The following is a 25,425-nucleotide window of genomic DNA, read 5'->3' on the forward strand; positions in this document are numbered from 1 at the left end:
TCTGTGGCAGTCAGAGAAGGCTTCCTGAAAGAGGCAATGGCTTAGTTGGTTTTGAAGGAAGATCATCTTTGCTTAGTCAAAAAAATTAGGGTCAGTTGGTGAGTCCTAGAGGTTAATTATTCTCCACAGAGGGAATACACTCTGTAAAGGCATGAATGTGAAAGAAAACACATAACTTTCTGAGAAGTGCAAAGTTAAATACAGAGGAACATTAAGTAGTGAAGCATAAGTAGAAAGAATGAGGTTATAGGGGTAACCTAGGGTTAGGCCATGACAGTTCTCATATGCCAGTAGGATTATGAGAAGGAATGCAGGTTCTAAATTTAGGTTCTGAAGAGAAAACAACAATGTGGCAGTTCAGCTGCTGTTCTATTACTCCAGGAGAACAATGTGAGAGTCCAAGGTTTGATTGATCTGGGGACAAGAAGATGAAGAAAGGATGGGAGTACAGGTAGAGATTTTGAGGAGGTGGGAGGTATTTAAGAGGTATGTAACAGAGAAGCTCTGATGAATAATTCCATGTGGAAAGTGAAACAGATGGAAGAGTTGCTGAATGGGTGGAGTTTGGGGCTGCTAGATGGATGGATGCTGGTTATATTCTCTGATAACAGAGAATAAGGAAGAGAAACCTGGAATAATTTTTACTCTTTTCGTTTTGTTGTGAAGTGTAGGCGTGGGAGAAACATGACGAGTTCTGTTTTTGACATTTCGAGTTTGATGTGCTCACGGTCATTAAGTCGTGTTGATCATTAAATAGTGAGGGCTGGGGTACAGAAGGGAGATTTGGGTTGGAGATTCAGTTTTCAATAATCATCATGTGGATGGGGGTGGAAAACATGTGATGGAATGAGATGTTATAAGGAGAGGTAGTTGCTTCTCTTGATTTATTCCAGGTCTTTCTCTTTATTAAAATTGAATATAATGAGCAAAATATTTATTTTAAATATAGAATATAACAATTAATTTTAAACAAGTCATCAATATAGTTCATGTCTACATAGCTCAGTACTCTTGGGAGTTCTAGAATTTCTGTAAGGAATTCTAGATATTATAACAATTTTTTCATAGAAAGTTTGAATCCTGTAAACTCTACAACAAAATTATTCTCCTCGTATTGAAGAATAAGGAAATAGCATGGTATTATGCATAGAATCTCAGACTGGAAATCAGTACAAATTGTATACTCCTCCTGCTTCTAACTGGCTGTGCTACTCTGAGAAAGTTGCCTAATGTCAGTAGAACCCTTCTCCCCATCTATAAAATAAGGCGGTTAAAGCAAATGTTCTATAGCCATCCTTGCTGCTCAAACATTCTAAAAGTCTAAGTATCTATGGATCAATGAGTAATTTGCCTTTCCTTAATTTCATTCTCTTGACACTCTTGACATTAAGAGATGGAAGCAGATCTGATGAGCTTAGAGGTTGTGCTTTAAAAAGCAAACTAGAAATATGTAGAAATTACCAACAATTTTAGACCCAAAATTAATCAAACTGTAATCTGTGGTTGTTTATCATTTCATTATTTACCGTTGAATTACCCTTCCTGATCCTCTCAGCTAAGGAAGCCAGGGTTAGCATGGCCAGAGTAACCAGAGCCCCCATTTACTCCATGATCCCTTGTTGCAAATGGCTCAACACAAAGAGTTTGGTTTTAGGACTATCCCTTTAGTGAATCTGCCTTGATATTTAGTGTTATGTAAGTTCATTGATGCCAATGTTATAAATTATTCAGAATATTGAAAGTGGCATATATTTGTGTCTTTTGCAGGCAAGTTTTTCAATTTATCCAAAACATTTCACATTTAACTATAAAAATTTTTCTAATAACTAGATGATTGGGTATACAGAACCAAAATAATTCAATTAGAAAATGTATCTTAATCAGCGAAAACTGACAACATAATGGATAGAACTTGTTTAAGCGAATGATCACATTATCAAATAAAGAATGATTGACTTTTCAGAAGTCACAGAACCTGAAAAATATAAAACATTATAGATAAAATGTGTCATTCACCTGTGATTTTGAAAGTAGGTAAGCAGATGCAGTTTGAATATTTTACTCAAATATGTTTAAAACTCTCCTTAGTAAAGTAAAATAACAAATTTTTAATAAGAACGTATGCGTAAACTCTCAAAAGACAGACAAGCATGACTCATAGGTATCCTATATAGAGCACCTATTTATTTCTTGGTCTCGATAGAATCACAGCCTAAATGAATAAAGGTCACATAACAGGTGTCATGAGTATTGATTTTAGTGAGGCATTTGATATAGTGTTTAATGAAATCTTATTCCCCAAATAATGAGCAATCACATATGTTGAAAACTGGCTGAAGGAACATGAACAAAAGATGTTATGAAATGCCTACCTGTTTGTAAACTACAACTTAAGAAGTTTTACTGTGAGGCCCTGGAAGGAAGCAAAGGAGAATGGAGGAACAAATTTTGTAATACCTTCCAGAAATAAAGTGAACATTTGGCTCATTGGTATACAGAATGAATTAAAAATAATACAATGTTCTGATCCATTTTTTTTTCTTTAACATTTATATTAATATCCTTTCACCTGTGTTGTAATTCAGACTGGAACGAGAACTTGCATATCAAACTTATGGTTACCAAAGGGGAAGGGGGTGGGGGAAGAATAAATTAGGAGTTTAGCATTAGTAGATACACATTATTGTATATAAAATAAACAACAAGGTCCTACTGTATAACACAGGGAACTATATTCAATATCCTGTGACAAATGATAATGGAAAGTAATCTGATTTAACTGGATCACTTCACTGTACACCAGAAACTAACACAATATTATAAATCAACTATACTTCAGCTTTAAAAAAAAAGCCAAAAGAAAAATAAAAGGATTTTTCATTCACATTTTTGAGGCATTTAGGACATAGTTTGTGTCTATTTTTTGCATATATCATAATCTTAAGACAATGTTTTATCATTGTCTTATCTCTGTATTTTTCCCTTATTCATGGCAGGTACTTATTAGTTTTTCTTTAAATTTATCACAACTCTTTTCTTCCCTCATTTGTACCTTTTCTTGACTTGAACTTACAAGTAACCTAAAAAAAAAAAAAAAAAACAGAAAAAACTTACCAAATTGTCTTATAATCTTGAACATGTTTTTTAGTGGAAAAACTGGTGGGGGGAGGAGTAAGGAATCTGTTTTAATTTATTACATGAACATGCTGTATAAAACTTAATTTTAAAATATGGAAAGGTAATTTTTTCATTAAAAAAATCCTTCAACCTAAATATGCATTACTAATATTCTCTCCTCTTTTTGGATACATTATAAGAAAAAAATGCTTGAAACAATTGTTAAGAACACATGTTCTGGTAATAACGTTCATAAGACTGAAATATAATTGTTAATAAAATGAAGGTCTTATCATTTATGTAGAATAAAGTCTATGTGGAGTATTTTAGGAATCAGGGCTGAATTATTCATGGTGTAATGTATTGTATGTTTTCCTAAAATAATTTTTACACAGAAGACTCATAGCTGTTTTCAATCTATAATTTTTTTAAAATTTAATTTAAATGTATCAGTGTTATTCTTTCCATTTAATAGAGAAAATGGGAGCATGGTTAGGATGAGTAAGTGCATCAGGTACTAAGAAAGATAGTAAATTAAGGTCTGAAGTTCATGTATGATAGTCTGTAATTTTCTGATATTGTCAGGAAAGTAATCCTTCAGAATTAGTAGGTGTGTTTCTCCATCAATAGCCACTTTAATTGAAACGTAGTGTATTTTTAAAAATTTGAATTCTACCTCTTTGTCATAGTAGCTCAGTATAAATTGCTATAAAGTTACTGTAATACTTGTTTTCAAACAATAAAATAAAATTATCTCTCTTTGTTTATTTTGATCCTTTGAAGGGGTATTTAACTGTTGGTTAATTTACACTGTTTTATTCCTGGCAAAATTCCAGACGATCCTCAAAGTCATAGGAACTATTATTACAGCATAAGACATAAAAGAAAATGCTGTTGTCTTAGAAACAGACTTTCCTTTATTACCTTCCTATAGTGGCACATGGGCTGCTGGTTACATATAGCATTTGCATGGGGCTGGGAGATCACTTTGTAAGCTACGAGAACATTCTATTTTTTTAACTTCTATCATCATGCTTTGTATCTCAGAGGATAAATAATTTTTTTAAAACAGTGAGATAAAATGTGGAGTTATTAATTTTCTTTTAGCTTTTATCAACTGTGTATCCCCACCCATGAGATCCTGCATTGGAAATTGTAGATTCCAAAGGGCACACTTGAGAAGATTTCTGAATAATACCATTGATACTAGGATATCATGATATGTTAAAAAAAAAAGTGTCAAGAGAACAAAGCAGGTCGCAGGTCACAGGATAAAAAGGTCCTTTTCTGAGAAACCTCCATACTGTTTTCCACAGTGACTGCACCAATTTACATTCCCATCAACAGTGTAGGAGGGTTCCCATTTCTCCACAGCCTGGCCAACATTTGTTATTTCTGTTCTTTTTGATGATAGCCATTCTGACAGGTGTGAGGTGATATCTCATTGTGGTTAATAAATCAGACAGAGAAAGAAAAATACTCTATGTTGTCACTTATATGTGGAGTCTCAAAAATAAAGCAAACAACTGTATATAACAAAACAGAAGCAGACTCACTGACATAGAGAACAAACTAGTGGTTATCAGTGGGGAGACAGAAGGGGGAGAGGAAAGATACGGGTAGGGGATTTAAGAGGTACAAACTACTATGTATAAAATAAATAAGCTACATGGATATATTGTACTGCACAGCATAAACATAGTCATTATTTTGTAAAAATGTTAAATGGAGTATAATCTATAAAAATACTGAATCACTATGATGTACCCCTGAAACTAATATAATATTGTGAATCAATTATACTCCAATGAAAAAATTTAAGAAATAAAAATATTTTTGTGGAAAAAATGTCCTTTTATAAGAGAATCTCCAAAGCGAAATGATTTCTTCAGCATAAGATACTCATTATCCCAGCGCTTATTTATTGAGTACCTTCTACTTGCTAGACGCTGTTCTGGACACTGGTAATGGGGCATGAAGAAACCTGCTTCTGCCTTCATGAGACTTACCTTCTGGTGGGAAGAGACAGGCATGAAGTCAAAAAACAAGTAAACGATGTGTCAAAGTAAAATAAATGGTGTGTCATCTAGTGTTGTGATACAGGGATGAAAAAGCAGCAGGAAAGCATGTCAGGAAAGAAAATATGGAGAGAGGGAAGGAGGGAGAGAGAGAGAGAATGCGTGTGTGTTGGAGGGCACAGGGGTGGGGTGGGGTGCCATTTTAAATAGAATAGTTGAGAGAGGCTCCCTGATACTAACATTTGAGGAGATAACTAAGGAAGATGAGAAATGAGTCTGTCTAGAGGACACTTTTTATCTACGTAGCAACATAACTCTGATCATTCTTAAAATATTCAGAAACACAACTCAGATTTCACTTCATTATAACTATTAGGAATTTTTCCCCATAGAACCATTGTATTTATACTGCCACATACTGAGTAGAATCAAAATGCACAGCATTTCAGGGTTTAAACATAGAATTGATTAAATGCATTGAAATATAACATGTTACAGGGTCAAGGGCTTGCTGCCTGATACATAAACACATAGTGAAACAGAAAGATGTTGAACTCCACTTTGTAATGCAGAGAGGTATGTACAGATGATGCACTGTGGTTCTTTTGTTTGTCCCATATTCCTTTCTCAGATACGACAGGAAAAATGTACTCCGTGTTGTACTGTGGTTGAATTTCTCATATTCAGTAAATACACAGAAGGATATAACGAACCAAAAAAGAGTACAAGGATATTCTTTTTGAGTCCTAGCCTTGCCTTTAATCATTTCCACGGGTATTGGTTTCACTGACCCTTACATTAATCATTTCTTGGCAAAAAGAGATGAGCAATACTATTGCCCCTGTTTTGTAAATAAGAAAGAGGATGATAGGAAGGCTAAAAGATCTGCCTCAAGCAATTCTAACTATAAGGCTCTGGTAAAGCCCTTTGAAGAAGCTATTTGTCTTAAATGACAGTTCTAAGTTTTAACCGCTAGGGTCCAGAGTAAACTAAATCTGACACAGTATATTGAAATAAAAAGACCTCTCAATTCTATTTGCATGTGCATCACTATCTAGCCCTGTGCCTTTTAGAATCGTTACTTTGTAACTTGGGAAGCTGTTAGATATTGTCATTTATCAGGAATTTTTTATTGAGTGTTTTTTCTAGACCAGGCATGGTATGAAGTTTTGGCAAAGTTATGCTCTGAGTTCTGAAAGAGCTCATTTACTAGTAGAGAAATTCATAAACAAAAAAAAGTGACATAACAGTGTGTTCAGCACTCTGCAACAGGTGAGGACAGTGTGAGATGGGAAGTGGAAGAGGGACACACAAACAAAACAGAAGTTAGGATGGGAGAGCCGGCTTCTCAGAGACTTGACAACAAAGTAGCCAGCTGAAGCAAACTAGAGTTGGGGTTGATTGATGAGGGAGGTATCACGGGGAGAGGGAGCCAGTGCAAAGGCCCAGGGGCAAGAAATAGCAAGATTTTAGATGCATAATTATTTCAGTACGGCTGGGAGGTAGAGGACAAAGAGGAGACGAGTAAGAAAGCTCAATTTCCAACGATGATCAAGAAAAAGTGCTTATTTGTTAATCCCAATCTCCTAATTTATCCTTCCCCCCCACGTTTCCCCTTGGGTATCCATGAGTTTGATTTCGAGATCTATGAGTCTATTTCTGTTTAGTAGATAACTAATACGGACCTACTGTATTGCACAGAGAACTCTACTCAATATTCTGTAATAACCTACATGGGAAAAGAATCTGAAAAAGAATGGATATATTTATATGTATAACAGATTGACTTTGCTGTACACCTGAAACTAACATAACATTGTAAATCAACTATATTTCAATGAAAATTTTTTTAAAATCCAGCATAGGGTAAGCAGGAAAAGCAATTAAAAAAAAGTGCTTATTGATCACAGAAAAGGGTTTTGCTTTGAACCTGAATACAGAGGCACATTTTGACATTCATTGAAGCATAGAAAATGACTACTGTATTTGAAATGTATAAGATCATACCAGACAGAACAAAGGATTTATTTGAATAGAGGAGTTATGAGGCTGTACCAAGACTCCAAAAGAAAAGTTACGAGGGGGTGAACTAAAATAGCAAATGTGGAATAGATTAGGAAAGGTTGATTCAAGAGATATTTACAAAGTGAAATCTATAGGATTCAATAGGAAACTGTAAGTGAAGGAGGAAAGAATGGATAATTAGAATATTCAGGGTAGTTTTCAGTAGTAATGCAGACAAGGTCAAGGTTTTAGAATTGAAAGTATTGAAAGAGAACATATTCTGCAGCCATCTGTAGTCTTTACAGTTGCTGGCCATTGGGCAGAGGAATAAATGAGGGTCCATTTGGCCAAAGTACACTAACTTTTATTTACAGGTCAGGGGCTTTGGTATTAGTGCACCCAGGGACCAAAGTCATCAAAGAGTCAAATTCCATTCATCCTCTACAGTCATCCTAAAGGCTGCTTTCCTTCAGAGATGTAAGATGGATACGACCATTTCAAGAGAAACAGTTAAAAAGAGCCACGTCCAGAGGTACAAAGGAAGATTATTTCTGGGATTGTTGTTGCAGGAATTCAGAGTCATCCTCTGAATTCCTCAGCACACCTCCCATGATATTGGGAAGACCTAGGTCACATGCTCACCAACTAATATATTGAGGTGATGATGATTGGTTTTGGCAAATTGGGGTTTAGTGCTGGGTAAAGGCTCAGTCTCTCTGAGTCAAGCGTGAGAAGAGAAGAAAAAGGGAACAAAATCAGAGTTCTGCCCGTAAAGGGAGGGGAAGTTAACGTTATGACACAGCACTTATCTAGTGTGGCTTAAGAATATCTACCTTGAATGTATATGAAAATAGGGGAAGTAAACATGATTTTCCTAAATAAAAAGATGGAGCAAGATTTCATATGCATGTTGGGGGGGGTTGCAGAGAGGAGGAGATGAAAAGAGAGTATAAGATGAAAAACTAAAAATTTTGGAGATTATTTAATGCAAATTAAATATACCTATGCTTTATTCACTTCCCTCTCCACTGAACACTCATATTTGTGGCATTACTATTTTCTAGGATTATTGCTTTAAAATTTGATTGCTCTCCTTTGTCTTTTTCTTCCTCATTTCTCTAAAACAGAAGGAAAGCAGCATTTCCAGTTTTTATTCTAAACACCATGAAGAGATCTCTGAGTGTGAAGCAGACCCAAGGGAAAAATAACCCTCTTAGATATAGATGTTATTGCCATTAAATTACTACCTTAAGTAGATGTACATATAGGAGATACAGTTAATTTCACATGAAGATGGGAAAGACCACGAAGGTAATGAAATTTATTGAGAGTGCTTTAAATCCCATAATGCACATTTGAGAAGCTTTCTATGCAGGGAAGACCACTGAGTTGATAAAAGAAGCAATTAGTTAGCAAATGCCTTTGTGCTTCCCTGCTCACCGGTATATTTGCTTTAGAAATGAGTGCTACTCACTTGGTAGATACAGACATCTCTTTCTAACAGACTTGTCTCAGAAATAAAGTGTGTGTGCATTGGGGGGAGGGGAATGCCATCAGTGTCATGAAGTAACTAAGGAATATAGTAAGCAACTTTTCGTGGATGTGTGGATTGCATAATTTAAGACTAACCTGGGGCATCCATAAATTATGCATAGGTTTTGTTTTCTTATTTTACATTTTTACAGGGGAGAAAGATACTTGATTTTGCAGTTTCTACACCTTTAGCATTATCTAAATCTCTCACTGTTGAATGCTGAGTATCCATAAGGAGCCATACCATCTGCTGTTTGGACTGTTCTCCTAAAATCCTTTCAGAATACTCATTCTTTCTCAAACCCTGTTGTCTTTTGAAAAGGAATCAACTCCTCAGTACTTACAGAACGATTCCATAACACATGACATTGACTTCTGTTAAAACAGTGGCAGAGACCCACTTAGCAGCAATTTGGAAATGATTTAATAATTGGTTTATTTTGTAGTATTTATATATTTTGTTGTTTAAAGCCCTGTGAAGATAGGATTCAATAATGACTGTATTCAATCATGAGTTACATACATCCTGAATGTTCCCTCTTTTCCATTGTTTTAGGATGAGTGGCATCTTCTGTGGCTGTACATACTCTGTACTAAGACATGAGCTATTTTTTTTCTCCAAGTTAATAATCTCCTTGCCGCTGATAACAACACTCCAATCCTTCCCTGCACTTTGGAACAGTATATAGCTAAACAAAAGATGGAAAACAAACAAACAAACAAAAAAACACAGAGACTCTGGAGAAGAAATTCAGTACAATGATTTCATTTGCCTGGGTCACTTCGTTTTATAAGTCAACAATTGGGAACGCTGTAATTAGTTACCAGCATAGGGTATTTTGTTTAGTCGTTTATTGATGAAAAATCTGGCATCATTAAAACATTACTTTCAGGTCACTTTTAATTACTGCACCTGAGAACGTGGGGTATATGCTTTGTCTCCTTTGAAACTGAAGCTAAAGTCTAACAAGTTGATTTTCCCTGGCCCTATAGACGCATTTACATTTTCCGATGAGTGCAGCTTTGGCTGCACCGCTAGGTGGCAGAAGTGTTTTACCGTTTCCGGCTCTGCGCTCCGAAGCCACTAAGTCCCCTTTCGGCTCATTCCTGCAGCAGCTGAGGCTGAGGCTGATATAAATGTATAAACAAGCAGAAGCTATATGTGACACTCACCACCTTTATTAAAGCATAAAGCAGTGACGCCAAGCCATGTTCTTGGCTTCTGTTGGTCTGGTGAAGGCAAGGCTTTGCTGAAGGTCTGAAGTAAAGGAAGGAATCCTGAGAGAATGACTGTTTGCTGAGGTTTGGCTGTGTGTGTGTGTGTGTGTGTGTGTGTGTGTGTGTGTGTGTGTGTGTGATTTTGTACCACTGTCCAGGACTAGTGCATCCAAGGGCGACAACTGGCAGCTCCCAGATCCACTGCTTCTGGAAGGACCACTGGTGCTTCCACCCAACTCTGCTATGGGTATTATTGCTTGACCCCTTTTGGAAGAGGAGCTAAACACTTTAAAAACTCAATCTGTTAGACTGAAAAGCAGTCAGCTTTGAGGCTTCTTGATAGGAGAGGTTAGTTATAGAGTTGAATAGGAGTAGAATCCAATCGGGAAACATTTTATTTGTCTATAAAAAGATTTGCTAAGTTGATGTTCAGGATATTACCCAGGATATATATGAATTCTTGCAACATATGGAATATTACCAGTCAGTTCAGGGAGATGCTTGGGTCACATAAAAAAGAAGGTACTTGTATTCATAGACTATGTACTTATGTATTTTGGAGAAAGAATAGGTTTCTTTTTCTTTCTTTCTTTTTTTTTTTTTGAATGAGACTATTGTATTCCAGACTAATAAAACCTTTCCACTTAGGAAAGCACAAGAGGTGGTAAAAGAAAGGGAAGAGTGTGTGTTCCCATAAGGGGGAGGAACAGCAGCTGCCTTATTCTGGAAAGGCACTCCTCTGTAGGTTGGATTCTAAGCTGATCCACCTACATCTGCAATCACAGCCGGCACCTGGTGCAGGGTGAATGACACACAATACTCCCCAACTGTCACTGTCCAGCCGTGTCCACCAATTATAACTAATAAACATTCCTCCCCACACCAAGGATGCGCCTCCAGCTCAGCGAGCAGCAGGGCTGGCGATGGCAGAGCATAATGACAGCAGTAGCAGCCAGAGCCCTGGGCAGCAGGTGTACTAGGCTGGGAGCAGGGAAGGGCACAGCAAGGCACTGACATCACTGGCTCACACATTGTGCAGGCAGAGTTGAGTTGTTTACAAATTGAGAGCAGAGGGGATTTGGTTGGAGAGAGAGCTGAGCGCACTGCATTCAGGGCTCGAGACACCTGAGCGGGGTTCCGTGTTGGTGGGTTTGGTGCTGTTCCCTGTAGAAAAAAAACAAAACAAAACCTCCCTCCACCCCTCAACACACATCCTGACCAGGTAGCAGAGGCCCAGTTCTCCATGCAGGCAGAAACACCTGATGAGAAACCCAAGAATCTCCAATGTTGAGGGCCAGGAAGTCTCTCTTCCTCACAAGTTTATCTCTTCCAGGTGACATGGATATGGCAGATGCCTGAACAGACAGTCTGGACAGAGCTTGCAAACTGGAAAAAGAAAAGATACAGAACCAGAAAGGGTCATTAAGTGGGAAGAAAATAAACCCCCAAGAAGGTAAGGGACCTGTGGAAAGTTCTCAGCATTCAGTGAGAGTTAGGGAGCTTACACCATCCTCCATGCTGGACTTAACTGGGAAGGAGTTGGAGAATCCTGAGGGGCAGTAGAGGGGAGTGTGTGTGTGTGTGTGTGTGTGTGTATGTGTGGTGTGTGTGCACAAATGTTGGAGTCGGGGGTGCAGAGCTCTGGAACACCAAGCATCCCTGGGATGGGATGGAGGGAGCAGGATTGCACGTGTCCTTAATCACACTCAAGAGTGAGCCATCATGGGTGCGGTTTTTCTGGTTTCAGTGTTATTTCTACCAAAGGCAGGAAGAATGTGTCCTTTTTCCCTCTTGTCAGCAGTGCAGCAACCTATGTCAGTCTTTGTTTTCACCTCTGCTGGTTTCAACTCTGCTGTCTGGCGGTGTCAGTGCTGTCAATTTAAAATCCTGCTTCTCTCTGTGAGTGCTGTTATGATACAGGACCCCTGAAGGTGTCATTTTCCTGTGGTTAATTAACCTTGAGACCAGAGGCACACCAGCACAGCCCCTTAATTACATTTATGTGTGACCCTGCAAACATGGGGTGACGAGGGGCCACCAGCACTGCTGTCAACACGCGGTCCCACCTGTCTGACCCATAATCTGGGGATTGTTATACAATACTGACTTCTGTCCTTGACATGGGTTGTCCTGCATTCTGAGTTCAGATGGCAAAGCTTTGAGTGTATCAGTAAAACCTTTCGACAGGTACATGCAACCACTGGTAGTGGAGAATTTCTTTTGCAATTAAAAAAAAAAGTCAAAGCAGCCTCCTCTGCCTGTGCCTGCCATGGTTGCATGACCAAAAGCTGGACCTGAGATTACGACTGTGGTTGTGAAAAGCTGTGGAGTGTATGTTTCTGCTATCACTGCTTTCCTAGTTTCTCAAATTGAGTCATTTCCCTAATTGATACCTTAGTTGTGCCCTTTTCCATGATTGGAGTGAACAGGAGCCAGAGCATTCTCCACAGTCTCAGCTGCCAAAGTCATTGACGCCAGCACATGGGGTCTTGGGCTACACAGATGAGCTGGTTTGAGGCCGGGGCTTGGAGTGATGTGGAGGAAAAAGAGAGAGTAACAGACGGCTGTGTTGTCAAATCAGAAAAAGTGGAAAAGAGGAGGAAGAGGAAAAGAGGAGGAAGGAAGCAGAGGATACAGACCTGGAAGTTCAAAACATAACCAGGGGACATGATCCAGTCTAGTAACAAAGAGAGCTAGAGCCAAGCTAAGGTTTCAGATCACAAGGAGCCAGGAACGTGAGCTGAGCACGCACATATCGTGGTTGGTTTGAACCTGGATGAGGAAACTAGAAAACTAAAGAGTAAAGTAGAAAGACACAACATTAGAGACTGATACTATCACAGTGCCTGGTCTACTTATGCCCATCCCTGTCACACTGAAAGCAGGCTCATCATTCGTTTATTTAAAAACAAAGCAAAACACTCATCATTGCATGCTTGCTGCACGTGTAGGAAATAGGAAACAACAAAAAAAGAAATTCCATGTAGTACGAACCAATCTGATTTTTGGATTTCTCTCTGTAGCATTGCTCCCAAATTGTTCTTCCTTTTCTGCTTAGATGCATCCAGTGACCAGCTCCTTTGCAGTTATTGGTGATTTCTGTATAGTATTTCTGGTTGTTTCCTTTGTGTATTCCAATATGGCCTCTGCAGAGCTTCTACTTATGGAACTCTCTTCTGATTCTGGAGCTCTGGAAAGTAAGCCCATCACTCCATCATGTAGAAGTATTTTAAATAATTGAAAAGAGGGCTCATGGTCCATCATTTAACTTATTAAGTACCTCAGAAATGCCAAGTACTTTTCTAAAGTCTGGAAATACATGGAAAAGTAAGATGGGGCCTTGGTTCTCATGCAATGTGTACTCTTGCTCTGCAGACAGGGATGTATTCACATCACTGAATGCACTGCTGCCAATAAGCACGGGGGAGTCCATAGGAAGTGCGTGGAGGACATAGAGAAGGGTGAGACTAAGATGGTTCACATGTGACAGGGAATCACAGTCTTTTCCTTGGAGGAAAAGCAGGAGTGCAGCAGGCATAGCAATGGAGAGTTTAAATATCTGGGGTTGGCAGGGAGAGAGAAGGAGAAACGCCCCTCTTCTTGAGCAGGAACAGAAAAACAGTTCCGGGATCTCTTCTTAAAGACACTAATGCTGTGAGCAGCACAGTTTTCCCAGGGGGACTTCAGACTCTACACTTCTTTTGGCTTTTGAAATATATTTAAAGTATAGCAATTACAGTTGGCTGTGTGGCATAAAATGAGGTTTATTAAATCAGTTTAACATTAGCTCTGCTCTAAGAGAAAGTCTAGGAAGAAGGCAGAGAGAGGCTTCTGGTATATTTGTTAGTTTTTTTTATTTTTGACTCTGGTTTGATGGAGCCCAGGGGAGAGAGCAGAAGAAATTTGTAAAGATTTTTTGTCTCCATATTTTGAGGATAGGAACGATATCTTAGATACCTTTATGTTTCCTGTTGCACCTGACATATGATGCACAAAAAAATCAACAAAAATATTTGTTGAATGGATGCCTGTTATTATTATAATGGCAAAGTTAATGCTATCATGCCTCTTTTATGAATTGAATTGGCTTTCCTTAAAACTGTAGTTTTATTATATGAATTATTACTATAAAACACATATCCTGCTCTTTACATGTCTTTGTGATTTAACCTTCAAATCTACTCCTCTCTGTGTTGCAAATGGATCACGTAGATAGTAATGCTGGTTAATTTCAAGAGTACAGGATGTTAAACTCCACATGGTTTATCCCAAGGAAATTCATGAGGAGTCATAAATCACCATGTGACATAGCCCATTGTGGTCATTAGGGGGATACAATACTGTAAACCGTTTTTAATGATTTACAAATCTCCCAAATGAATTGTCATATTGACACAACTAGGGCCGCAGCAGAGAGTATTTGTTCTCAACAGTTATGTGTCCCCTAGAACAGAGGTGAAATCTTACACTAAAGTCATGCCTGAAAGCTCAAACCACACTAACTCTACTGTCAGCTCTTAGATTGTTTAATAGTTTTCAAAGAGAAATAACATCCATACCCCCAGGGATTCTAAAGTAAGATTTTCCTTTTTAATTAGATGTTACACTTTATACATTTTAAACAATCCTGATTTTTACTTTGAAAACACTTCTAATCTAATGATCCTCAGGTTCTTAAACATTAAAATTATATTAAGTCTGGACCCTCTGATGAGCATCAAATCACAGTAACTTAATTTCAAAGACAACAAAGCTGAGGAAATTTGTCTCTAAAAATGGTGCTTTGTATCTTCCAATTGTTTCCCGAAAATACACTTAGTACCTTTTAATAACAGTGAGTTTCTTTTAGTTCTCCAGCCATTCACAATGGAAAGTTTTCAGTTTCTAGAAATTCAAGGAGATCATAAAAACCAGTTTATCACTGAAAACTTAGCTCATAGTTGAGAGTAAAACATCTTCAATTATTTTTAATTATTAAAATTCAGTAATTCTGTACCAGATACTGAATACCATAGGAAGAAGCAGGGGAGCCCTTCCCCTGGAAAATTGTAAAGTTATAGAAATGGTCCTGCATATCTGTTTTAAAGAGAAGAGGTGAGAGAATGGTTATCTTATGTACCAAGTCCTGCAGCCTCAAGTAATCACAGTGGTCCACAAATACAGTTTCACTGTAGCTTATATACAACTGTTTCCTGGCATCCTTTGGAATTATTTTACCTCTTTAATAATGCAAGGTACCCCTGTGACCTAATTTCTGCCTTAAATAATTCATAATGCATGCTTTGTATTAAATGAACAATTTTAATGAGAAAACCATATCTATTTGACTGGGGAATAACTGTTGATTCAATTTGAATGTTATTTTGAATGAACTAGCATTGGATTAACAAGATTTTACTATATTGCTTTCTCATTTATATCCTAGCTTTATTGTTTAGCCATAATTATTTATCTTACATCATAGCAAGTTGAGAAAATGACAAGAAATCAAGAGAATGAACTTTGGACTAAATGATGGAAAATGTACAAGGAGCAATCATTGAAGAGACTAAACAACATACAAATACATACTTGTTTAATTGGGTATCTTTTCAGTTCTCTCTGACCTTGAGATCCTGTGGATGATAGCTATGTATCAGGTCTATTCCTCAATGTGAAAAAACAATGAAGTCCATAACATTAACCAGCTCTTCTTTGAATCATCTATCAGTCAAAATTGTACACTTATTTGTGAGTATATTTGCATAATGGAATTAATACAGTAGAACTGTATAGAATAGAAATACAATAGAGAATGCATAATGCAGAATTAGGAGTAATGATAGAAATAGAGTAACTGTAAAATCCATGAGAATAAAGATGTATGCTTTTGTACGACTAGCACCTAGGACAGTGCTTCTTACATAACTGGTACTCAATAAATATCTGTTCAATTAGTTAATAGTAAACTATCAAAGGGAGCATTAATAATATTATAAAACTCTGAGTACTATTGCTAAGTACTATTGAATGACAAGTAACCATGTGCAGACACTGGTCAAAGTGTTGTACATGCATTAATGTATAATCCTTATCAAACATAACCAATAAGGTAGGTGCTCTTTTGTTCCCATTCTATGGGTAGAGGAGACTGAGAACTAAATTATTGAAGTAAATTGCTTAAGTTCACAGAGGAAAGTTTGAATATGAACCAGGTTTCCATAACTTTACATATTGTATTCTTAACCATTGGAAAACACTGTTTATCTTAAAGGCCTATAGGACTTGGTTTTCGCATGAAATCCCCCATACAAATACTGAAAGATACAAATCTACTCAGCACTCATGTTCTGGATGTTACAAATGTAGACATGATTTCTATTTAGTACCAGACCACGACTAAAAGGCTCTTCTGCTTAGCACTTGACTTCAGAGTTTAAAGTATGAGGAGAACATGAAGACAACCAACTGAAGTGTCTGTGAGATGTTAAAAACCTACACAATTAGATTCAGGAAGCCATATTTCTCTAAGATCTCACTGTTAGCATCTCTCAATACTTATATCATGAGGTATCACAAAAAAAAATGGTCTGCATCATGAAGCTGTTTACACACTATTAGAAATACAGAATGAAGCATGCAGAAAAGACTTCAGAACACTTACAAAGCACCTTGCAGATGAGTTTCAGTCTCCTATCTGATTTATGCTGATTGGGGTTTGAAATTGTTGTACATTTCTCAAAGTTGACAATTTAAATATGGAAAATAGAGCTTGAAAGTATGTCTATATTGAATTCTAAAAATATATGTTTTAATTATATAAAGATAAACCAAAATCTTAACTATTAGATATGAAAACAATTAGTTTGGACTTCCCTGGTGGCGCAGTGATTAAGAATCCCCCTGCCAATGCAGGGACACAGGTTCGATCCCTGGTCCAGGAAGATCCCACATGCTGTGGAGCAACTAAGGCTGTGCACAGCAGCTACCAAGCCTGTACTCTAGAGCCCATAAACCACAGCTACTGAGCCCGTGCACTGAAACTACTGAAGCCCGCACACCTAGAGCCCATGCTGCACAACAAGAGAAGCTACTGCAATGAGAAGCCCCCGCACCACAATGAAGAGTGGCCCCACTCGCCGTAACTAGAGAAAGCCTGCATGCAGAAATGAAGATCCAATGCTGCCAAAAATAAATAAATAAATAAATTAGAAAAAAACAATTAGTTTGTATTATGTATGCGTGTGTATATATATATATATATATATATATATACATACATACAAAGTGTTATTCCACTCTCTAAAATTCTTATTACTTCAAGTGAATCTCTGATTATTTTACTGTAAATTAAATGCAAAAATATAATATGGAAATAACTTAGGACATATAGACAGAAGCCCTGAGTTCCTGTCCCAAGTCCCTTGCTGTCTTCTGAATCTGAATTAAAATATAGTAGAGTTTTTGTATAAATCAAATCATATAATACACAAACATATACATATATATATACATTTATATATTTTAAATTACTATGATCATCTTACTATGGTTATAATACTAAATAAAATAATGACTAATGTTATTTCCAGAGTTTTGATTTAAATGGCAATGTTACAGATTATCTGTTTCTGTCTATTTTCAGGTCACAGCAAAGGAAAAAAGCATCCCTCCTACTTCATTTCTGCCTTCAGAGGCTTGCAGGAAATTAAAAAAAAAGAAAAGCGTTCTGAGTAGTATTTCTGACAGCAAATTTCTCAGAATCTAGAAATACTTATTTTCTCTGTAATAAGTTGCCACAGATACAAAGGAGCACTTATGATTGATGACTATCTCCGTTTGCATGAGTGATAAATCCTGAATACACAGTTCTTGATTAAAATACAAATGCATTTTCAACTGCATATTTCTTTATCTGTGTTTTATTCTTACATGACAAAATATGAAAAGAATCAGGTAAAGTTGGACTCTAGTATATTACAAAAGAGAAACTGAAGCTGAGAGGATTTTCAGGTGGGGAGGGAAGATCTTTTGCCACCATCTGGCTCACAGGACTGGGTCTAGATGTGGTTGTATTGGCTGAACCATTGAAGGTGAGATTTTTTATGCTGAAGTATCCTATTTCCCAAATTGCCTTTTAAAATACGGACGATCTATATTAGAGTCAAAGCAACTTAAAGGATATTTTCTTTTGAGAATAAAACTAAATGGTATGTGTGCCTTTAAGGACATTACCCAGAGGACAACCATCACATCCGACATTATAATGCACTGTGGGTGCTGAGCTTTATACAAACTTGGCACTTGATACATCTGAAAGACAGTGGTGTCTTTCTCGAGGAAATCAGATTTACTTTTAGCACATATACATGATAAAGTAGAGGTGAAATAAAACAGAGAAATGAATGTGGAAGAGATTACCATGACATTGAATATACCATTCCTATGTGAATGGTCAAGCTGATGATTCTTACAGGTAATAAGAATCTTAGACTTTTGGATCTAATAATCCTTTTAAGAACATGTAGGCTATTATGCTATCATTTGAAAGGGGAAAATTAAACCCAGACCTGATGAGTAAATTGACAAGGTCCCATCTCTAGGAAGTGTCAGAACTGAGACTAGAGGAAGGATAGAGGGGACACTGTATGCCAGATATTGGGATAAGCATGTCTGCCCCCACCATCTCATTCAACTGTTACAAGAGCCTTGTGAGTTTACTTACTGTTCCCTAGGTGAGAAACTGAGGCTCACAGAAGTGAGAGAGCCTAGCCACCAAGCTAGTAAGTGGCAGACTTAGGAGGAATTAGTCTGTTTGACCCTGTGAATCATAGTATTGCCAGGGCAACAGGCTGCCTCTCAGATTCACAGCACTTGACTTAGTGGCTCTGCTCAAATATGGAACATGCATTAAGGGCTACTCAAAACTAAGTAGGAGATCCAAGGGGATGAAGAAAAGAGATAAATGTGAAGTTGTCCCCATTGAGACAGTACTTCTGAAATTTCAGGTTAAGAAATAGCTTCTGTGAACCAAGAAAGGAAAGAAAGAGAATATAGTTTGATATTATTTGGGTTCCATTGAATTCTGGGGGAACAGCCCCCCTGTGGTGGCCAGCCCCTCCATGTCTCCTGACCTTTTATGAGGTAATTTAGCTCATTGGTAGATAGGCTCAAGTCTTTGCAAGCTTGTTCACTGTCATGTGTGGAGCATATGTTACCTGCTTAAAAACACAATAGCAGAAAAAATAAAAATATAAATTATCTTCTTATTCACTTTTCAATTCTGAAAGATAATTATTTGTTTAAGTAACACATTCTGCCTTGCTTAGAGGACATTAATAATCATTCATTATTAAAAATATATTTATATGTTCAAATATGTTTGCACTTCACAAGTCTCATCAAGGAACCAGGCTCCGCGAACCCTGTCTTTTGGTCATGCTTGCAATTCTAGTTTACTTCCTTAATAAGCATTCCATGAATAAATGTAAATAAGGATTCAGAAAAGTACAATGAGTAAAACTTTATTCCACATGTATACATAAAACAGTATGAGAAAATAATCTATTAACCTATTTTAAAACATATAGGTGATATGTAATAAAACTTTATATTTTAACCTTTGGATTTATGATAACAAAGTTTATGACATAGCTTTTTCTTCTTCTTTATTTCTTTTTTTTTTTTTTTTTTTTTTTTTGTGGTATGCGGGCCTCCCTCCGTTGCGGCCTCTCCCGTTGCGGAGCACAGGCTCCGGACGCGCAGGCTCAGCGGCCATGGCCCACGGGCCCAGCCGCTCCGCGGCATGTGGGATCCTCCCAGACCAGGGCGCGAACCCGGCTCCCCTGCATCGGCAGGCGGACGCGCAACCACTGCGCCACCAGGGAAACCCTTTATTTCTTATTATATCTTTTCTTACAGGTCCCTTTCATTCATTCACCCATTCAAAAAAAAATACTCATTGATTACCATCACACGCTATGAATAGTACCAAGCACTGGTCATAGCAAGAAAACAACACATTAGGTTCCTTGTGCTCATGGAGCTTATACATTAAGTGGTAGAGATAGACAATAACCAAGTAAAAGAAGCAAGACCATGTCAGAGAATAAACTTAGTGGCAAAAACAAAAAAGAGTGGCAGATAATGACTTAGAGATGAATGACTTAGAAAATAATTCTGGGATAGGTCTCTAGGAAAATACTTTTGAGAGGGGACCTACCTGGGCAGAGAAGCCAGCCATGCAAAGATGTAGGAATGGTGAGAACTAGGTAAGAACAAGTTTCAAATATTCAAAGAAGATGAAAAAAGGCCAGTATTGTCAAGGAAAAGTACTAGATAGACAGTGAAGCTGGGACCAGACCTCAAAAAGCAGGAAAGCCATGATAAAGAGCACAGATTTTCACATTAGTGCTGTGCAGAGGGTGGACAGTAGTGAGGCAGTAATCAACAAAGAGACCAGATGAAGGCCATCCAGGCCAGCAATGGTAGTGCTTTGGGCACTCCTGGCAGCAGTGTAGATGGCATGACCAAGATTCAGAAGTTATAACTGATGGGGCTTTAAGAATTTGATGGATGATATGACAGGAATCAAGATGGACTTAACTTTTTGGCTAGGATGACTTGGTGGAAGCTAATGCCATTTGTTAAGATGGGGAAGCCTCCTTTTATAATTAAAATTTCTTTGACAATGACTAATAAGTCCAATTTTTTTTTTTTGGTATATCAGCTCTAGAGTATTATTAAAAGGTTTTCAATGACTACAGTTGACCTTGTTCATGATTTTGACGATTTTGGCATCGTAGCTAGTGATTCACTCTTTATGTAGAGCATTGTGTGGGAGGTTCTTGGAATGCATATCTATGAGAGAAGATATTGGCAATGAATCATATGATATCACTAGCTTGGCACAATCAGATTATGAAGATATTCTACTTTTTGTTGCTTGGCTCCATAAATGGTAAAAAATTGATGAATAAACCAAAGAATAAATCGGAGTTAAGAAATATTCTATTAGTCACTGAAGGCATTGCTGCCATACAATGGGAGCCTCCCTTTCTGTTTAGAATTGCTATCTATATCCTTCTGGATGTAGTGAAAGCCAAGGATATTATAGGATAAATTTATAAGAAAGCATAAGATGCATGTACCACATAATTTTATGAGGTAGAAAACCATCTGTTTGTGGAAAAATGTTCAGTGCTTTGTAGCCATGATTCCAAGACTGACGGCCCCCTCAGGCTGCTGTTCACAGCTATTTACATTTCCTCAAGGCTACTTAATTGTAGTTTCCAATGCCCTTGTTACTTGACTGTCCCACTCAAAATTCCTCAAGGACCCTTTTCTCTTCACCTTTTAAACTCTGCTCTGTGTTATGGATCATTTTGAAAATCAGTCCAGCATTTGAGATGAAATATTCAGGGTGAGTAAGACAGAGATCAGCAAATGAGTTGTCCCCACCATAACACAATCTCAAGAAAAACAAGACATCTAGCTGATAAAAGTCAGCTTGTGTTCTGATCAGAACAGAGGTGTGAAAGTTTAGTTTTCTTTTTGTTTTCAACCCAATAAGGTTTGTAAATCTTTCCTCTAGCTGTTGCTCTATCTCTTGCCCACCCAATATTTCAGTCTAGTACTCCAGCTCCAGTTCTGCAAAGTTCGTGAGTGAGACAGTGATACAGAAAATTTTAAAGACTGCACTTTGTGAATCAGTGTCTTATTTGACACACTATGGGCCCCTTGTTGTCTTCAAGGCCTATACAGAGCCAGCTTCAGCAAATCCTTGGCGTGCAGTCATTATGCCCAAAGCAAGGGTGTAGAACTCCAGTGGGCTGAGCTGATTGTAGGGGAAAGACAAGGGAGCAAGCATTGTGTACCATAGATGTGTGAATGAAAGCACAGCCATCACAGAGAAGGGCAGGAAAAAAAATAATGCAATTGAGATTATATTGATGCATCCCTGAGAAGAATATCAAGATATCAGGACTGCAAATAAGCATGTGATGCTTTAAACTGAAATGTTTGCTATAAAATAGATAAATAACAAGGATCTACTCTATAGCACAGGGAACTATATTCAATGTCTTGTAATAACTTATAATGAAAAAGAATATACATATATAAAAATAACTATATAGATATATAAAGAATATCTATCTATCTATCTATCTAAAACTGAATCACTTTGCTGTACACCTGAAACTAACAAAACATTGTAAATCAACTATACTTCAATTAAAAAATAACACAGCCCTTTAAGTTGAAGAAACTTGACTTCCTATATAAACAAAAAAGTGAAATGTTTGAGACACATTTCTCTTTCTGTTTTTTCTGTTTTGAGATTAGTTATTATGGCAATAGTGGCAGCTTCATTCCTGTTCTGATTCTGCTAGTAGCGACATGAGTCACCTTAGGAAAGTTACTTCAGCTCCTTGAGCTTCAATTTTTTTTTTTTTAAGAAGATGTTGGGGGTAGGAGTTTATTATTTAATTTATTTATTTTTGCTGTGTTGGGTCTTCGTTTCTGTGTGAGGGCTTTCTCTAGTTGTGGTAAGTGGGGGCCACTCTTCATCACAGTGCGCGGGCCTCTCACTATTGTGGCCTCTCTTGTTGCGGAGCACAGGCTCCAGACGCGCAGGTTCAGTAGTTGTGGCTCATGGGCCTAGTTGCTCCGCGGCATGTGGGATCCTCCCAGACCAGGGCTCGAATCCGTGTCCCCTGCATTAGCAGGCAGATTCTCAACCAATGCGCCACCAGGGAAGCCGAGCTTCAATTTTTTCATCTCTGAACTTAAGATAGTAAGAATATCCAGCAGCTAGGTTTAGGGTGAAGGTTAATATGATAAAGCATGTGAAAATACTTGTAAAGTGTAAAGTGCTCAAAGTAGTGGCAATTGTCCGTATTAGTCATTAGAAGATATTGGCTCTACATACTGATATTATATTATTGAGGACTTATATAGTAACTTTAAAAATATAGGATTAAAAGGTAATATTTCTTTGGGTCAAGAACATGAATTATCTCACTTAACCCTCACCACAACCCACTGGATAGATACTATTATTGTCTACCTTTGACAGAGGACAAAATCAAGGCTCAGAGAGGTTAAGCAACTTGGTCATGGTCACACAACTAGTTTATGGCTGAGCTAGCACTTGGTTTCAGGTATATCCAATTTCAGTGCAAAGATTTTAGCTCTGCATGCTATTTAGAATTGTAGCTCCAAGTATACTATAAAGTAACACTCAGAATGTAAAGCTATACAATCCTTCTAACATTTAAAAAATAAACTATGATAACTCAATTAAAACATGGATTTTAATGCTCCTGAGACAGATTATACTGCTAACACTGTACTTTACTACAGAATTACTCAATACGGCTACTTCCTCTACACAAATCATTTGACTGTATAGCAACTGTTGAGTGTATGTACCAATTCACCTCAAGGTTGCCAATTTTTAATTTGAAACAGAAGTAGCCATGTTTGTGGGGAACAACACCATTCAAATTTTATTTGGAAGAAGATTTTAAGTTAAGGTGAAGTATGCATGCTTTTGAGTAGCTGGGAAAATAGCATTATTACTAACAAAAATAATCAGAATGCCATAATGTTCAACATAGTTGAACTATCTCCAAAGAGTAGACAAGGAAAGTTCTCTGAGTACTAAGCAACCAAATGGCGTTTGCAAGATATGGGGAGTTGTCTTATATCTAAAAACAGTGAGTGTCATTCTCACTTTCCCACCTCTATTCCTGAGAGAGCATCGCTTTTAGTGTTAGTTTCAGCATCAGTTTCAGTATCCAAAATTGATAAATTACCTGGATGGCATTTGAAATATACAACAGACTTTACTCTGTGCTTGTAGAGATGGAAGGAGATAATATAGCACATATGCAAACAATATGATGTTGAATTTTAGACATTAGCCTTTTTATTATTTTTATGTTTGGGGTCATTTTGTTATTTTGCTTTGGATTATGCCCCTCCACTCCTTCCCCTTCCCCAAAGTTCTCAGTTTCCTCACTCTCAGAAACAAAACCCCTCAATTCTTCCATTTCTTCCATGGAACAGTTTCAGCTGGCTTCAGCTCTGTTTAGCATGGCCAAAACATGAAGGTCTGCCTTCCCTTTAAAGGCCCAACCAAGCCCTAGGATGTGCAAGTACACACTGGTGTCTGCTCAGAGGCAATTTCATTACACTTGTTACATGATCTTCTGTTTTTTTTGTCAACAGTATATCGTATTTTATGCCAAGAAATGACTACAAATTTAATTACAGAATGCTATATCATTTTATTATTAACAATATTCTAATAATTATATGTGGCATGCTACCATACTTATAATATTCCTCCCCTTAACAAAATAACTTGCTTTGTAGCTTTAGAATATGAGGAATAATAGATGGGAAAATAATATTGGTAATAGAGATATAATTTATTCATTCAGTTCAGTTTCCCAGGTATATTAAAAAGAAAGGGCACCAGGAAAAGGTCTGTGTCTTTCCTCACCAAATGTTTTATTACTCTTTACAAAAATTATGCTTGAAAGAGAATTTCAGAAAACAGAGACATTTATTACAGAAGGTGATAATATTTTTCCTCTTTTTCTTATTTTATTATTATTACCATTAGAAATTATTGGGGACAGAGAATGGAAGGATGGTATATAAGTGCATGTAGTTCATGTAAATATGTTAATAAACATCTGATTTTTATTGAACATCTACTCTGACAAAGTTTTAAAACATGCTTTCTAATCCTCACAAGTTGACTAAATTGTGATGTATTAGTTATCTATTGCTACATTAAAAATCACCACAAAATTTAGTGGTTTAAAACAATAAGAATACTTTATTACCTCTCATGGTCTCTGTGGGTTAAGAATTCAAGAACAGCTTGGCTGGGAGGTTCTGGCCTGTCTCATGAGGACACAGTCTGCAGACGTTCTCCATTCTCATACCTGGTGCCTTGCTAGGGAAGATTCAATAGCTCTTTCTCTAGGTGGCCTCTCCACATGGTTTCCCTCTCATGGTGGACTCAAGAGAGCTAGACTTTGTACACGATGGCCCAGGGAACCACAAGTTCATGTCCTGAAGGAGACAGCCAGGTGACAGCTATATCACCTTTCAGGACCTGACCTCTGACCTCGGAGTCACGTGGTATTACCTGTACCACTCTATCTGGAAGGGCAGTTGGGAAGTCCTGTTCAAGTTTAAGAGAAGGATAAAGAGATTGCCTCTTTATTGGCTATGACAAAATTCTAGAAAAGCATGTGGGACCAGAAATATTGCTGTATCGATTTTGGAAAATATAATCTGCCGCAGGTAGGCATTCTCACCTCTAATTTAAAGATAAGAAAACTTAGGCTCAGTGAGTTTGGGAGACCCAAAGTCACCTGGTAATATTTGGTCAAAATATCTTGCACTTACAGTGCTATATGTTATTAACGCTATCACTAGTGCTTTGGCCTATACTCCATGGATCACTGAAATCCTTTTCTCACAAGAATCACCCTAAACAGCATAAAAACTTTCCCCACCTCTTACCTTACAG

At 37.4% G+C, this 25,425-nt stretch overlaps 2 long non-coding RNA genes across 4 annotated transcripts; both read left to right on the plus strand.

The window, feature by feature from the left end:
- The first annotated feature begins 348 nt into the window (after nucleotides 1-348).
- LOC114487496 (uncharacterized) lies at nucleotides 349-17,767 on the plus strand. 3 transcript variants are annotated; one of them, XR_003682635.1, is made up of 4 exons: nucleotides 349-451; nucleotides 11,224-11,343; nucleotides 15,316-15,620; nucleotides 17,515-17,767. It is a non-coding gene; the product is annotated as an uncharacterized lncRNA (long non-coding RNA). The 3 variants fall into 3 exon arrangements; XR_003682636.1 differs by having other exon boundaries at nucleotides 15,355-15,620; XR_008619013.1 differs by having other exon boundaries at nucleotides 15,486-15,620.
- On the plus strand, nucleotides 7,590-9,576 carry LOC114487497 (uncharacterized). The gene is made up of 3 exons (XR_003682637.1): nucleotides 7,590-7,671; nucleotides 8,267-8,450; nucleotides 9,229-9,576. It is a non-coding gene; the product is annotated as an uncharacterized lncRNA (long non-coding RNA).
- Nucleotides 17,768-25,425: the final 7,658 nt, after the last annotated feature.

This window comes from Physeter macrocephalus, chromosome 13, assembly GCF_002837175.3.
Source record: "Physeter macrocephalus isolate SW-GA chromosome 13, ASM283717v5, whole genome shotgun sequence".
Classification (NCBI taxonomy): Eukaryota; Metazoa; Chordata; class Mammalia; order Artiodactyla; family Physeteridae; genus Physeter; species Physeter macrocephalus.